This window comes from Panthera onca, chromosome E2, assembly GCF_046562875.1.
Source record: "Panthera onca isolate mPanOnc1 chromosome E2, mPanOnc1 haplotype 2, whole genome shotgun sequence".
NCBI classification, from domain to species: Eukaryota; Metazoa; Chordata; class Mammalia; order Carnivora; family Felidae; genus Panthera; species Panthera onca.
In genome coordinates, this window is record NC_138353.1 from 1,884,238 (window position 1) to 1,899,627 (window position 15,390).

The 15,390-nt window shown below is 47.0% G+C and overlaps 1 protein-coding gene across 6 annotated transcripts in view; it reads left to right on the plus strand.

The window, feature by feature from the left end:
- Window positions 1-9,075: 9,075 nt before the first annotated feature.
- Window positions 9,076-15,390, plus strand: part of PEG3 (paternally expressed 3) — a 32,668-nt gene continuing 26,353 nt past the window's right edge. For all 6 annotated transcript variants that reach the window (XM_060652273.3, XM_060652277.3, XM_060652276.3 and 3 more), the window contains exons 1-2: window positions 9,076-9,258; window positions 13,442-13,534. The gene's annotated coding sequence lies outside the window, so the exon portion shown is untranslated. The remainder of the gene's footprint in view (window positions 9,259-13,441; window positions 13,535-15,390) is intronic.

Below are 15,390 nucleotides of genomic sequence, written 5' to 3' on the forward strand. Positions count from 1 at the left end.
GAGCTCTGCATTGGGCTCTGTGCTGACAGCTCAGAGCCTGAAGCCTGCTTTGGATTCTGTGTCTCCTCTCTCTTTCCCCCTCCCTTTCTTGCACTCTGTGTCTCTCTCTCTCAAAAATAAATAAACATTAAAAAAAATTTTTTTAATGAAAATAACAGTAGTAAATCCATTACATTTTAATGTAAGTAACATTTTTTTTCCTGAAAATGTCTTAATTCCCAAAACAAAAGATCACTGAGGAGAGCAGCATTGTTTTATATTTTTGCAAATCTCTTCAACATCTGGCTTAAATGAAAATAACTAAATCCTCTTCTGCCTCAGTATTCTGTCTGTCAGCTTCAGGAGAATGCCACTGCACACTTGGGAAAGAAATGAGATTACTGCTGTAGATAATTTAGAAAATACTGTTTTTGAGATGGTGCTGTGAACTTTTGCATGCACACTTCAATCTCTTTTTAATATAAACTTGCAGTGATGTTTATGACATCTCTGTAGATCAAAAAACTGAACAGAAAAATGCAAGGATATGTGGGACTCAAAGACATAAACCTTCAGGACTTTTGATCTTGAAATAGAGGAAGTTCACAATTGGACTGCTGAAGAGTAACAAGGTCCAGAAGTCCCCAATGCATCTGGAGGCCCCAGGATCCTTGTGTCAAATGGGCTGGGCTGGGATTCTCCTGACATGAAATAAGGCTGGAAGAAACTAGTGATGGTTACTCAGGGCTCCAGCTGATATTGTGAGTAGTGGCAGTAGGTAAAAAGACAGCCATGTAGAGAGGACCCAGCCTAAGTAAGCTTAAATCTTGCTCAGTGGATAATATATTCTCTTATCACATGGCACAGAAGCCCCAGTTGACAATATAAAACTTGTCTTAGGAGTAAGTTTCTCATGGGCAGGTAGAGATAACCAAAAAATAAGAAAAAAAAAAAAAAAAAAAAAAGCTAGACGTGGAAGAAAGTGAAGTTCTGAGAGAAGGGGAAAAGGGGATAAAGATATACCATAGGAGAAACACTTAGAAACCAAAATTGCAAAGCACTGCATTTAACTTAGGAAAACCTATAATAAGCAAGACAACAAAATCAACAGGTAGGACATGAATTCACTGACAAAATGCAATTCAAATCAGATAGTTTTAGTGTGACTTTAAGATTCTTGAAAGATAAGGAACAGTATTCATAAAATGTTCATCTATTTGAGAAAAGGTGGGTATAAAAAAGTACCAATTGAAAATCTTAGACATGAAAAAAATATAGCCATTGTAAGACACAACAAGGGAAACACTCTATTGGATGCAGTTAAAAAGAGGAATTACAGAAGTGCCTGGCTGACTGAGTTGGTAGAGCATACGACTCTTGATCCTGGGGTCATGAGTTCAAGTCCCACATTGGGCATAGAGTTGACTTAATAAAATGTGTATGTTATGTGTGTATGTGTATATATGTAAATGTATATATACATATATATCTCATACATATATCATATGTGATATATATATATATATTTTTTTTTTTTTTTTAAAGAAGAGGAATTACTCAGCAACCCAGAAAAGAATACAAGAAATAGAGAAGATAAATGGAAGATAGATGAAGAAGGGCCAATATACTCCAGTAGGCTGAGAATAAGAGAATATAATTGGAATGGAACAAAAAGCTATTTTGGCCAAGACATACTGGGTGTGAATTCTTCAGAAGGGAAAGAAAACCTTCATCAGGCACAGAAGTCCTGAGCAGGATAAAAATGAATCCACAATACTACCTATTCTAAAAGCTCCAGTGGGACATTTCAATTGACAGCAGACCTCAGAAGTGTCTGAAGACATTAGAAAAAATAATCTTCAAAATAAGGGGAGACTATGAGGGTCACCTTAGAATTCCATACCTAGAAAAACTGTCATTTAGAAATGTCTTTTAAAGCCATTTTTAGAAATACAAATAGACTACCTTATACCATAACTAAAAGACTTATTAAAGGATTTTTTTTCAGTGAGAAAACAGATGAATCTAGAGAAGGAGTGAGATTTAAGAAATCAGAATGAATAAATTATCAAAATAGGGACAAATATAATTAATTATTGAGTCTCAAATTTTCTTTTTCTTTATTTTTATTTATTTATTTATTTATTTATTTTTACATTTATTTATTTTTGAGACCGAGAGGGACAGAGCATGAACGGGGGAGGGTCAGAGAGAGAGGGAGACACAGAATCTGAAACAGGCTCCAGGCTCTGAGCTGTCAGCACAGAGCCCGATGCGGGGCTTGAACTCACGGACCGTGAGATCATAACCTGAGCCAAAGTCGGTCACCCAACCGACTGAGCCACCCAGGCGCCCCTCTTTTTCTTTAAAGTATAGCTAAGGGGCACCTGGATGGCTCAGTTGGTTGAATGTCTGGCCCTTGATTTCAGCTCAGATCATGATCCCAGGGTTGTGGGATCAAGCCCCATGTCAGGCTCTGTGCTAACAGTGCGGAGCCTGCTTGGGATTCTTTGTCTCCCTCTCTCTCTGCCCTTCTCCTGCGTGTTCTCTCTCTCTCTCTCTCTCTCTCTCTCTCTCTCTCAAAATAAAAAAATAAACCTAAAAAAAATTTTTTAAAGAAAAAGTGTAGCTAAAATTCTAGATAATAACTAGGAAGGGGGAATAGGAAATTCAATAAATTGCTGTTATTCCAGAATATCCTTTATTATTTTATGCTTTGTTAAAAATATATGTATACTTGCAAAAAAAAAGTATATATACACACTTGTGTATAAATTAGGACTTTAAAGATAGACAATAAAGTAACTGAAATATAACTGAGAGTTTCCACATTAGCAGAGGGGAAAAAGGAGTAAAGAAAAATTGATCTACTCAGTAGAAGGCAAGAAAGGAGAAAATAAGCAAAGGAAAAGCAAATTTCAACAAGCAAATACATCAGAAATTTAAAATGGGGAAAGATTAACTCTTCTGTTAAAAGTAAACCGCCAGATTAATTTCTTAGATGTTCACCTTAAAAGAGGAAATCATGGACTTGTTTCTACCGAAAAATATGGCCTTGAAACATAAAGCAAAAGCTAAAAGAATTATCAGGAGCAGTGGATAAAACCAAAGGCATAATAGGTGCTATTATTGTAACTATTTAGATCTGATACGTTAAGCAGAGAGAAAATTAGTAAGAATTCTGAAAATGTAAACACATAGTTAATAAGCCAGATCTCATGAACACAAATAAAATTGGTAGCTAACAATTACAGAATACTCATTCTTTTCTAACGCATTGAACAATTAAAAATTGATTACGTCCTAAGATCGCAAAAGAAGTTTTAACAACTATGAAATAATAACTCATAGGCAATATCATTTGGCTGTGATGCAGTTAAATTAGAAATCTATAATCAAAAGACTTTTGAAGAACTTGGGAACTTGAATGCATGCAGTCTTTAATGTCATGAAGAGGAAATCTAATGGAAACAATATAACTCAGTACTGAACAACAGAAATACATGGCTAGCGGTTCAAGTGATACTCGGAGAGAAAGTTACGGCCTTAAGTGTATCTGTTAAAAATCACAAAAGATTAAAAATAAATTAGGTAAATATGCAACTCAAGATGCTTGGAAGAGAAACCCAAATAAGTAGGAGGAAGGAAATAATAAAATGAACAGAAATTAATTAAATGGAAAAGAAGAATATGGTCAAAAAGCCAAAAACCATTTTAAAAACATAAAATTGTCAAATCTTTAATAAAACTGATGAGCACAAGAATAAATGATATTGGTACTAGAAAAGGTGACATATTACAAATGCAGAAGAGATTAAAAATCAAAGAGAATGCTGTGAACAATTCTATGCTAATAAATTTAAGTGAAATCGACAGTTTTCTTGTAAAATATAAATGACCAAAATGACTCAAGACAAATAAGTCCCAAACTTATGAGGAAATGAAGTCCAAAATATTCCATGTAAAAAGACCTCAGATCTGGATTTTACAGTGAGTTATACTAAACTTTCAAAAAGCAGAGAACCCGGGGCGCCTGGGTGGCGCAGTCGGTTAAGCGTCCGACTTCAGCCAGGTCACGATCTCGCGGTCCGTGAGTTCGAGCCCCGCGTCAGGCTCTGGGCTGATGGCTCGAAGCCTGGAGCCTGTTTCCGATTCTGTGTCTCCCTCTCTCTCTGCCCCTCCCCCGTTCATGCCCTGTCTCTCTCTGTCCCAAAAATAAATACAAAACGTTGAAAAAAAAAAAAAATTAAAAAAATAAAAAAAATTAAAAAAAAAAAAAAAAAAGAACAAAAAGCAGAGAACCCTATTTTTTATAAACAATTGTGGAGAATATAACAGCAAAATAATCCAAGTCATTTTATAAGGCCGGTATAACCTTGATACTAAAACCAGGCACGGATAGTATAATTAAGAATTTAGATGTAAAAAACAAACATGGAATATAAACCAGTAGTATACAGCTGTATGTGTATATAAATCAAACCCTCGTAATCATGGTCAAGTATGGTTTAGGAATGCAAACATGTCTCAACAACAGAAAATTTGCCTTAATTCTCCATGTTAACAGATTGCATAAAATAACAAAGTTGAATCTTCCTAATAGATATAGAAAAGTCATTGTATAAAATTAAACTTATCCATGCTAAAGTTTTTAGAAAACTAGAACTTAAGGGAATTTCCTTAACCCCCAATAAAGAGGTTCTGCAAAAAAGCTTGTGAACATTTTTACTTGTTGGTGAAAGATAAGAAGTATCCCCACCTCAGAGGTCCTAGTCAATGCATTAATGCTCGTGATATGAGTTCTGACTGTTAGAGTAAAAAATTATCATTAATAAAGATGTTAACATTACAAAAAATCCAGGAAAATCTATAGACAAACTAACAAGTATTAGAACTAATAAAACGGGTAAGCAAATTCACTGGATACAAAATCAGCATATAAAAAGGAAGAGCAGATAATTCTTCTCAAAAACTCCTAATCCAAGACAAATCATGAGAAAATATTAGACCAACTCATTGAGAGACATTCTATAAAATAACCTGACTAGTACCTCAAAACTGCTAAAGTCATGAAAAACAAGGAAATACTGAGAGGCTATCATGGCCCAGAGTTGCCTAAGAAGAAATAATAATGTGTCCTGGCTAGGATCCTAGAACAGAAGGAAGAGATTTATAGAAACAGGTAAAATTCAAATACAGTCTGTAATTTAATTAATAGTTCTGTACTAAGGTAATTCCTTCATTTTCACAGTGTACCAAGGTTATGTAAGATGTTAACGTCAGGAGAAACTGGGTAAGGAATATTTATCCTATCTTTGCAAATTTCCTGTATACCCGAAGTTATTTAAAAAAAAAAAAACAAACACAACTATACCATGTTGTAACCCCAAATAACAGATTGGATAAGTAATAGGAAAAAAGACTTTCTAAAATCAAATTGAAATCCCAATGGGATATCTTTTTTCAGTTGTTTTTCTTTTTTAGTTATCTCTTCACTCAATGCGAACTCACTACCCCGAGGGATCTGAGGGATCGCATGCTCCACTGACTGAGCCAGTCAGGTTCCCCCTTGATAGCATATTTCATCAAACTTGACAAGCTAATTCTAAAAGTCATTTGGAGATGGAGGGCTAAGAATAGCCAAAGACACTTGAAAGCAAAGTAGGGCAGATGCCCTTTCAGATATCAAGATACCAAAAGCTGTAATAATTACTATGATGTGTTAACACACAGAGATAGACAAATGGGCCAGTGGGACAGACTAGTGGGACAGGCCTACTCATATGCAGAAACATACATCAGGAGAGAAATTAGATCCTTACCACAAAACATACAGAAAAGTTAACATTAAAAACAACAACAACCAAGGCTATTAGAGTATCTTTCTGACTTCCGTGTAGGTAGGGATTTCTTAAGGAATAAAAAGCAGAGATATGAAGGAAAAGACTGTTAAATTTTACAGCACCGGTATTTAACACTTCCATAACAAAGGATATTGATGGCTTTTCTTTTGACTTGTTTATGGTACATGTTTTAGACTTATATTTAAGTGCGAAGGGGGTAGGGGGCAGGGGGTAATTCAAGCTGGTCCATGACATCTTATTCACCTTCAAAGATCACCCTGGTGCTGTGTAGAGACTCTTGGGAGGGAAGGGTTTGGAGTGGAAGCAGGTGATCCAGTGAGTAGGCTAATAACCAGGGGAAGTCACGGTGATTAGGACTGTCACGAAGAGGGAAAACACTGGACAAATTTGGGATGTCTTGGCTGTAGGGTCAGCAGGACTTGCTGATGATTTAGATGGTGACAGTAAGGAAAAGAAGAATCAAGAGCAATTGTGAGATTTTTGGCTATAGCAACTGGTACTGCTTATAGAAATATATAGAATTACAGAATGAGGAAAAGGGAAATTAAATATTTATTTAAAATGCTTTCAGTTCCTGTTGAATATGCAGGTGGAGCAGTCAGATACAGGAGCTTCTGTGGAAAGTTCTGTGGCAGAGGATTTAAATTTGGGAGCTGCTGGCGTCTAGGTGGTATTTAAACCATGCCTAGGGAGCGCATGTTGATGGAGAAGTCTAGTGACCGAGTTGTGAGCGTTTAGAGGTTGAACAGAGCAAAAGTCAGCTAAGAGGATGGAGAAGAGGCCACTGAAAACCGGGGTGGTGTCGTGTCGTGTCGCGGAAAAATAAGATAGCCTGGGTTTTTGTTTGTTATTGTTTCTTTTAATGAGGATGTTGAATGTTACGGAAGGATCAAGCGAGATTAAGGTCCAGTTTCCTAGCTGCATAGGGAATTGCTCAGCAGTTTCATCGGGTGGCATGGTAGGGGGAGAGGATATGCAGTGAGGCCGGTGAGTTAGTGACAGTCCACTCTGTCAAGAGCGGTTTGGAGGGAGAGGGGGAGGGAGCACTGAGGAAAGGGGTAGTCACTGCGGGAGTCCCGAGGGCCTGTGGTATCTGAAGGGAATGAGTGATCCAGGATCCAGAGACACACTTGTACTGCAGGCAGAGGCCTTTGAGGAGAGAGAACGGGGTCGTAGAATGTGTTAAAGTCATCACCTCCTGCACCATGTGCAGACATTAGCATCACCTGGGGAGCTCCAAAACCACCGCGTCCGCGGGGCCCTGGGCAGCTCCAGGGGTGAACAGCCCCCCCCCCGGCTGATCCCGGGGTGTAGCCAGATGTGAAAACCTCTGACCTAAGGGTAGTAGCACTCACTTGCAGTCATGCCTCTCGAATTTCCCCGAGAGGCTGCTGGGGAGTAGGTTTCGGAGGTGCACAGCACACACAGTGTTTTCATTCAGATTTTAAGTTCACTGTGGCGCTGCTGGCTGAGAGGAGACTGGAAGACTTGGGGAGCTTAAAACACCCCCCCCCCACCCCAAGCCGGTAGCTTCTTAAGGTAGCAAGCAACCACAGATTTCTATTTATGCTTATTATGTATGAACAGAACATTTCATTTTCGGCACCATATTCTGTGCGCTAGTAAGTAACCTGCTTATTGTAATTAACCATCTAATGAATTTGTTCCTTGAAAATTAAAATCCTACATTTTTTATTGGCCACGGTAAAGTTTCGGTGTACGGATTGACCAGAATACAGCTTAATTCTTCTGCAGGGTACACTTTTCTAATAAAAAAACGATGCTCCACGAACATGCTTGCATATAATCTTTCATTCGCTGCTTATCTCTGCTTTCATGGAACAGTTGGACCAATGGTATGTTAATGAACTTTGTATAATTCGTTGCTTTTACTGCTAGAAAAGAAATTCGTATTTATAACAAACAGTATGGGTTGGAGCAGGGGAAAAATTCCTCCCTTCATCCTCCTCCCCAAACCCGCAATTCCTTTTCCTTCAAGGTAACCAGCTTGCGGTTTCCTGTATTCTTTTGCGCAAGTTTTACCTGCAAATGTGTGCATCCTTAACAAACAAATGAAAACACTTACCAGCTCATTCCTACAAACGAGAGCAATTTGTCCCTAGCCCCGGGGACAGCCGCGCCTCGCTGCTGTCCCGGGCCTCGGTTCCCCGGTGTCCTCTGTGGTCCGCCGTGTGCCCACCGGCACTGTGGGGGGTCCGCGGGGTCTGAGCCGGGCCACGTGCGCGGCACTGCGAGTGGTCTGTGCAGGACCACGTGTGGGGCGGCTTGCGGAAGTCTTCGGGGCGCTGCGGGGTCCGTGCCCCGGGCGTGGTGGTGGGGGGTGGGGGGGTGCTGCGTGCGGGCGCTGGTGGGATCTGTATGAGGGCGCCGCAGGGTCTGTGCGGGGTGCTACCGGACAGATTGCGGGGTCTGTGCGGAGCGCCGCGGGGATCTGTGTGCGGCGGCTGTGGGGATCCGTGTCGAGATCTGTGCGGGTGCTAACGGGGTGGCCGCGGGGATCTGTGCGGGTACTGACGGGGTGGCTGTGGGATCTGTGTGGGATGCTGCGGGGATGCGTGCGGGCCGCGGCGGGGTCTGTGTGGGGATCCGTGTCGGGGTCTGTGCGGGCTGCGGCGGGGTCCGCCTGGCCCGGCGTGCAGTCCGCGCGTGACTCTCCACAGCGGGTCCGCCAGCGCCCAGTGCGCTCCCGTGAGGTGCCAGCCTCCTCCCTCGCTGCCCGGGTTTCTGGCGCGGTTCGGCCTGTACCGCCCGGCGCCCGAGAGAGCCTGGCTTACGGAGGGACTAGCCCCGCGTCTCTCGCGTGTCCTGGACGCAAAAGTGTCGTCTCCCACTTTCTCGTTCTTCACACTTCAACGTACATGGTTTTGCCCGCAGGATTTCCACTTTTTGGACAAATGTATTTTTTTTTTTTTTCTTCACTGGTTTTGTGTTTGGGAGTTGTCGGCCAGCCCTTCTGCGTGTCACCCCCGTTTCTTTGTGTGGGGGTCTCACACACCCCCACACCCCCTTATCGAGACCCCTGTCAGGGGCCCCTGGTGTCGGCTGGGTTGACGTCAACCTCCTGCCTTCGCGCCAAGCCATCGCCACGGCAACCGCAGCCTGATTGGCAGCGCCCAGAGGCGTGGCGAGGGGGGCCCGGGGTGGGCAGCTCGGCCTCTCATTGGCCTGCGCTGCAGCCCCGCCTCTGCGGAGAGCCTGACAAGGAGTCGCGCGCAGAGGCTCGGTGCAGACGCTGGGAGCCGCGGGGAGGACGAGGTCGGAGCCGAGGAGCGGACATGTCCACCCTGGGCTGGTGGCGCCGCCGGGCGCCAGGGGCCCTGTGGGCGTGCTAGACTGTGCACACGGGCTGCTCCTGGGCCGAGCCGTGGGGCCCGAGGCAGTGTGGTGAGGGGAGGTGAGTCCGGCCGGACCCCCGCGCTACACGTCTGTGTCAGGACGGTGTCCGGATGCCGCGTGAGGCAGCACGGCCGTCACACGCTGCACTCTGGGACCCTGGTCAGATGGGGAAGGGGGAAGGCAGCCGGCGGACACCGCCTGGTGGGGTTCTCAACGGGTCCGGTGCTCGGGTTGCCGCGCTTGCCGCGGACGCCATCTTGCGTGTCTGGCCGGGGTTTCAGGGACCGGCTGCCCCTTTCAGGTGGCCGCGGAGCCGGGGGGGCTGCCGCGCCATCTTGCCTAGTGGAGGTGGGGGACGGGGACGGGATGACCGCGGACTTCTGTCAGGCGAGCCCGCCAGGGTGGGTGCTGGGGAAGTGGTGGGCCGGCCGGGTCTGGGGGCTACAGATCACTACGTCTGTCCCACGGCGTCCCTGACAGCCAGGTCCGTCCCTCAGGCTGTCTCAGCATCCTTGCCAGACTTTGGGGGCGGGGCTTGTTTTGCCGCAGTGGCGGCGGGAGGAGCTACAAGTCGTGAGGGGCGGGGCCGAGGGCTTCACGCCTGTGGGTATTTTCTCAGGGCTGTGAGTGATTGGGGAGCCCCGCCCACCTGGCGCCATATTTGGCGTGGGCGGTGAAGTTTGCTGCAAAGGCGCTATCCTGATTGGTTGGCCGCGGATTGGGGCGGGGCCAAGGGCGGTTGAGACTGCGGCTAGCCCGGGCTGTGACGGTATCATTGAATCCCGCCTACCTTGGCGCCATCTTTGATGGGGGTGGCTAAGGTCTGCCGCGCAGGCTGGTGCGATGGTGGCTGGCTGGCCGCAGTGGGGCGGGGCCAAGGGCTGGGGCGGGGGGGGGCGGCGGGAACCGTGGTGACCCCGTGTTCTATGCTCTGAAGGCTTCAGGGTCCTGACTACCTCGCACTTTCTTTGCCAGTCGAAGGTCTGGCTGCAGAGGTTTGCCGTGACGGTGCCACCTCAACTGGCTTGAGGGCTAAGCTCTGACTTCTGAGAATGGGCCGTGGCTAGTGACCCGGAGACCGTTTTGTTGGCTGGGTCCGTGTGGTTTGGAGAAGCCAAGCGTTGTGCTAAGTTTGCCGCGGCTGCCGCGGTCGCGGCCGCCATGAAACTGTTAGTACTGAGGTACAGAGCTACAGGCTGTGGACGCACCGGCTGTTACTCCTTGGTGATATCTGGGCGCGGCAGAGGCCTTCCCTTGTGGTTGTCACCCTGCGGTGTGTCTGGCCCCATCTTTTGGCTAGGGGAAATGCTGGGGACGGGAGCAGCCTAGCTGTGTTGCGCAGACCCCGTCAGCGGGGCTGGGGGTGGGACCACGGGCAGTTTGGGGGACTGACCCTGCTGCGGGCCCCGCCCACACTGGCACTATTCATGTTGGCCGACAGGTGGCAGCCGAGACTCTCTGCGCAGGCGCCATCTTGAAGGACAGCGGAGCTGCAGGGGCAGCTCTCCAAGGGGAGAGGAGGCGCTGCAGAGCTCGGCCCCCTGTAGTACTGTTTGTTGGCCGACAGGTGGCAGCCGAGACTTATGCGCAGGCGCCATGTTGAAGGACAGCCCAGCTGCAGGGGGCGGATCCAAGAGGGGGAGGAGCTGCAGAGCTCCCCGTGACTTACTGCGCAGGCGCTATCTTGAGTGACAGTGGGGCTGGCTGTAGGGGGTGGGACCAAGGGGCGGGGCTGCAGAGTTGGGCCCACTCTGGCGCTGTTGGCCGACAGGTGGCAGCTGAGGCTTACTGCGCAGGCGCCATCTTGAGTGCACATGGGTTTGGCTGCAGGGGCTGAGCCCAAGGGGAGGGGCTGCGGAGTTCCGCCTACTGTGTCGACAGGTGGCAGCCGAGACTTACTGCGCGGACACCATTTGAGTGACAGAGGTCCTGCAGGGGGCGGGGTGAGGGAGGAGCTGCAGAGCCCCACCCACTCGAGTGATTTTAAGACCTGTAGGTGACAGCTAAAGCTTATTGTGCAAGTGTCACTATCAGTGATGGTCGTATTGCTGGGAGCAGGCTTGAGAGAGGCTTTCATGTTTTGAATAACAGGAGACTGCAGACCCCTACCCATTGGGTGGGTAGGCCTGGGTTGTGTTGGCGTGGGATGGCCCCTCGAGGCTTATTGCACAGGCGCCATCTTGAATGATGGCAGAGCTGCAGGCGGTGGGCCTGAGGGAGGGGCTGTCTTGTCCTGAACGATAAATAGACCCTGCAGACCCCTGCCCATCCCAGCAGTATGTTTGTTGTCCAGTAGGTGGCTGCCGAGGCTTACTGCACAGGCGCCATCTTGAATGACAGCGGAGCAGCCGGGGGCGGGCCCAGAGGTGGCTGCCGAAGCTTACTGCGCAGGCGCCATCTTGAATGACGGCTTGGCTGCAGGGGGCGGGCCCAGAGTGGGCAGCTGGGGTTTGCTGCGCAGGCGCAATCTGAGTGATGGCCGAGCTGCAGGGGACGGTTGTAAGGAGGGGCTGTCGGGTCCAGATTCACCGGGCTGCAAACACCTGCCCACCCTTGTGCCATGTTGGCCAGTAGGCGGTTGCTAAAGCGCCATCAAGAAGGACCGTGGAGTTGTAGGCGGTGGTTTGAGGGTGGGACTGCCATGTCCTGAGTGACTGAGGGGTCCTGGGGAGCCCCATCCACCTTCGCATGGCTGAGAACAGGAGTCAGGTTTGCTGTGTAGGCTCCAGTTTGGCCAGCCCAGAGCGTTTGCCGCAGTGGCCACTCATCAGGGTGGCAGGCGAGATATTTCCTCGAAGGACACCAAAGCCAAGTCTCAGGAATGTGGGGACAGGGTTCATCTGTGCAGCCCTGAGGGTCCGTTTGAATGACTGGGGTTCAGATGTCGGCATTTTAATAGATTTGGGGAAGGTGAGGTCTCCAGAAGACAGACGCGTGCTGTGGACATAAGTTTTGGGGTGTGGAGGCTCTGAGGTCAGTATGGAGTTTACGCAAAGAAAAACGTCTAAGAGCCTGGAACTGGACAATTCAGGGCTGCAGACAGGAGAGGGGCGTGGCACGGGAGACAATCCAGGGGAGGTACTCTAGGCATGTCAGGGCGTGGTTTGGGAGAGCGGGGGTGGGGGGTGGGGGGCGGGCTGGCTGCCCTGGTTCTTGGGTGGGGCTACCTGCTGGTGGCGGGGGTGGGGGGGTGCACATGCGCAGAGTCACTTGTGGCACTGCTGCTGCGTCCTCTGGAGGACTACCGCGATTCCAGCACTAAAGTAGCTCTCACCATGTTTGCCTACGTGTACCCCAGACTCCAGCTGGGGCACTTCTAGTCCTAGCTCCACCAAAGCATCTCGTAAGCCCCCCATTTGGGAGCATGTTGAAAACCTCTACAATGGTGTGTAAGGTTAAGGAATGAAGTAACTACCTAATGGCAATAATACTAAGGTCCTAATAGAAGATAATCTTTTCATAGTACTTAAATTTACAGTGCAGTTAAACTTCTTTCCCTGCATCACTAGCTATTAGATGGCAAAACTGGAGTTTTAATTCACTTTTCTAAGGAGTACCTGTATCTCTAGTCCATGTGGTCTCCACGGAAAATGTCAGTAGATGTTCTGTTTTTCAGAGTGACATTAGGTTGATCTGTACTGGTCTGCCATGGGCTCTGAGATTGAGTTCTCTGAGCATCTGCTTTTCTATAAAGTGATACTTAGAAGATTACAGTGTTGTGGCGAGGAGTAACAGAGACAAGAAAAGCAAGTTGTTAAGTATTGTATGGGGTGTGTAAAATACATAAATATGTAAATAAATAATAGTACCACTTCAGCTATTGTTTTCCTGAGTTTTGCCTACACGTGTCCTTTGCTTTTAGAGGAACTGGCAGCATCACATAGTTAATAAGTGGGAAGTTGGGTTCTTGAATTGATTTCTAAATCCAAAGTCCTGTGTCTTTACTGTTTTGCTTTGCTTGTTAGAAGACATTCTAAGAAGTTCAGAGAATGACTTGCACAGCCATTGGCATAACCCCACAGGGAAGAGACTGTGATTACAGTCCACAGTACAACTCTTGCCTCAGGGAGCAATGCCCAGGGCCCTTCCGTCCTGGGAGGGAAGACTCTTTCTCCTGGTCTCACTTGACCTCTGCCACTGGAGGAGATAAAGGTGCACCTGTTGTGCAGTCCTTTCCAGTCTGAGGAATCTGGTATTTGCAAAGTAAATTTGGTATCTCATGTTTTCTTTTCCTTCCCCAGCTTTGCCTTCTTGAGCTCCTATCCTTCTCAGAGACACCTGGCCAGAGGAAGAGGAGCTAGGTCCAAACACTAGGTGGTCGGGTCCAGGTCCAGGTGAGTTGAATTCCCTTCTCACACTGCCACACTCATCCTTAGAGTGAACACATTCTTCTTCATCCTGACACTTTTCTACTGCATACGTGTTCCATACAGCCATGCAAGTACCCGTTTGTGCTCTCTGAAAACTCACAGACTCTTCCGGTGAATTGCGTGTTTGCCAGAAATTCTCCTTGGCCTCATGCTATGCTTTTCAGTTTCCTTCATTCCGCCCCCCCCCCACCACCCCCCCCCAACACTCAGTTGTACTTTCAGGCCTACTCTTTCTCTCTTGTTGGGTGATTAGAGAAGCATGAGAGGTCCATCGGTTCTTCTAGCAAACATGGCCTAGAGTGGGAAAAGAAGTGTATTCCTGGAGCTCATAGTCTATTGGTTAATGAAAGACGTTGAAAAAATAATTGTACAATTGATGTTTTTGAGAGAGAATATTCACTGTGGACAGTTAACCTGAAACAGGCCACATAGGGCCTTTCTGGAAGGCCAGGGAAGCTCAGGCTGAGCACTGAAGAAGTGAGGATGGTAGTGTGTTGTGGCAAGAGTAGTCTGAAGCAGAGGGCACAGGGGCATTTCTGAGGGCTCCAGAGAGAAGAGCCAAAAGTCTAGGATGCCTGGAGCAAAGGAAAGAATTGAGTGGCGTTTGATCCAGGTGGGGAAGAGGTCAGTTGGTGCTGTGTTGTGAAAGGTCTCCCAGTGAGTGGTAAGTATATGGGCTCAATATGAAACACAGTGGGAAACCATTGAGGTGTTTTAGCCATAAAAGTAACATGAGAATCAGATTTGTGTTTTAAAAACACCGTCTGTTGTAGGGTTCTGAAGAGGAGGGTGGAAACAGTGGCTGCAGCGATAACCATTTCAGGTCTGGGTGAGAGATGATAGCTTGGATTAGGGTCAGAGCAGGGGGAGAAGTGAAGTAGTTGGATATTAGAGAGCTACTAAGAGACTCGGTCGGCCCCGTACTCTTCTTTCACACCTTGCTGACTGCTTCAGGTCAGGTGCAGTGAATCACATCGTGTGAGGAAGTGAGCAAAATAGCAAAAGTTGTTCATTCCGTCAGCGAACATGGAAACTGCCCACTCTGGGACAGGACCATGCCAGACTTTGTATCTCTGGAAGTGGGTGACATAATCACTGGCCTCAACGTCTGCTGAATGAGAACTGTAGTTAAATGACGAGTAAGAAAACATGCTTACCAACATAGGTGGCTGTGCTGACGGTGTGTTACCATCTGAAGGAAGGCTCATGTGCCATTCAGGTTGGTCCCTGGGAATCATTGGTTTATGCCTGGCCTCAGTGAGTGCCTCAAGTATCCAGTGTCTGGTCCTAAAGCCTGTGGACACTCAGAAACCTTATTTCACGTAAGGACTCATCCTGTGTTAGTAGATCCACATTAATGAAGCTGGGGAAACCTGTGTAAACCCTACTGACATATTAGTTTATGTTGAAAACCGGTGTGACTAAAGTACAATGTTCCTGTTTTCTCCATTCTGGCTTGTTAGCTTATAGTGGGACATAACTACAGCAGGGACCCAAATACTCAAAAGTGTGTATGATCAACAGATTCTCTCCCTGTAGACAGACCTACATGGGAAATGAACCATAATGAAAAGATTGCTTGGTGAGTATGGAATCAAAATGAGAGAAGGTGAAGGTTCACTAGCACTGGCCTTTAGGTAGCCTAGCGCCAGCATCTGGTTGCAGTGAAGCTCTTGCTAGGTAACTAGGACACCAGAGGTCTCCTATCTCCAGTCCCCTTTGTTCCCAATTTCCACTCAAATTAGGTCTGACCAGAGTAGCCCTTTCCTGTACATCGTTTGTGGCCTATCTTTTCATGTTTTTTTCTCATTTGGGAGAAA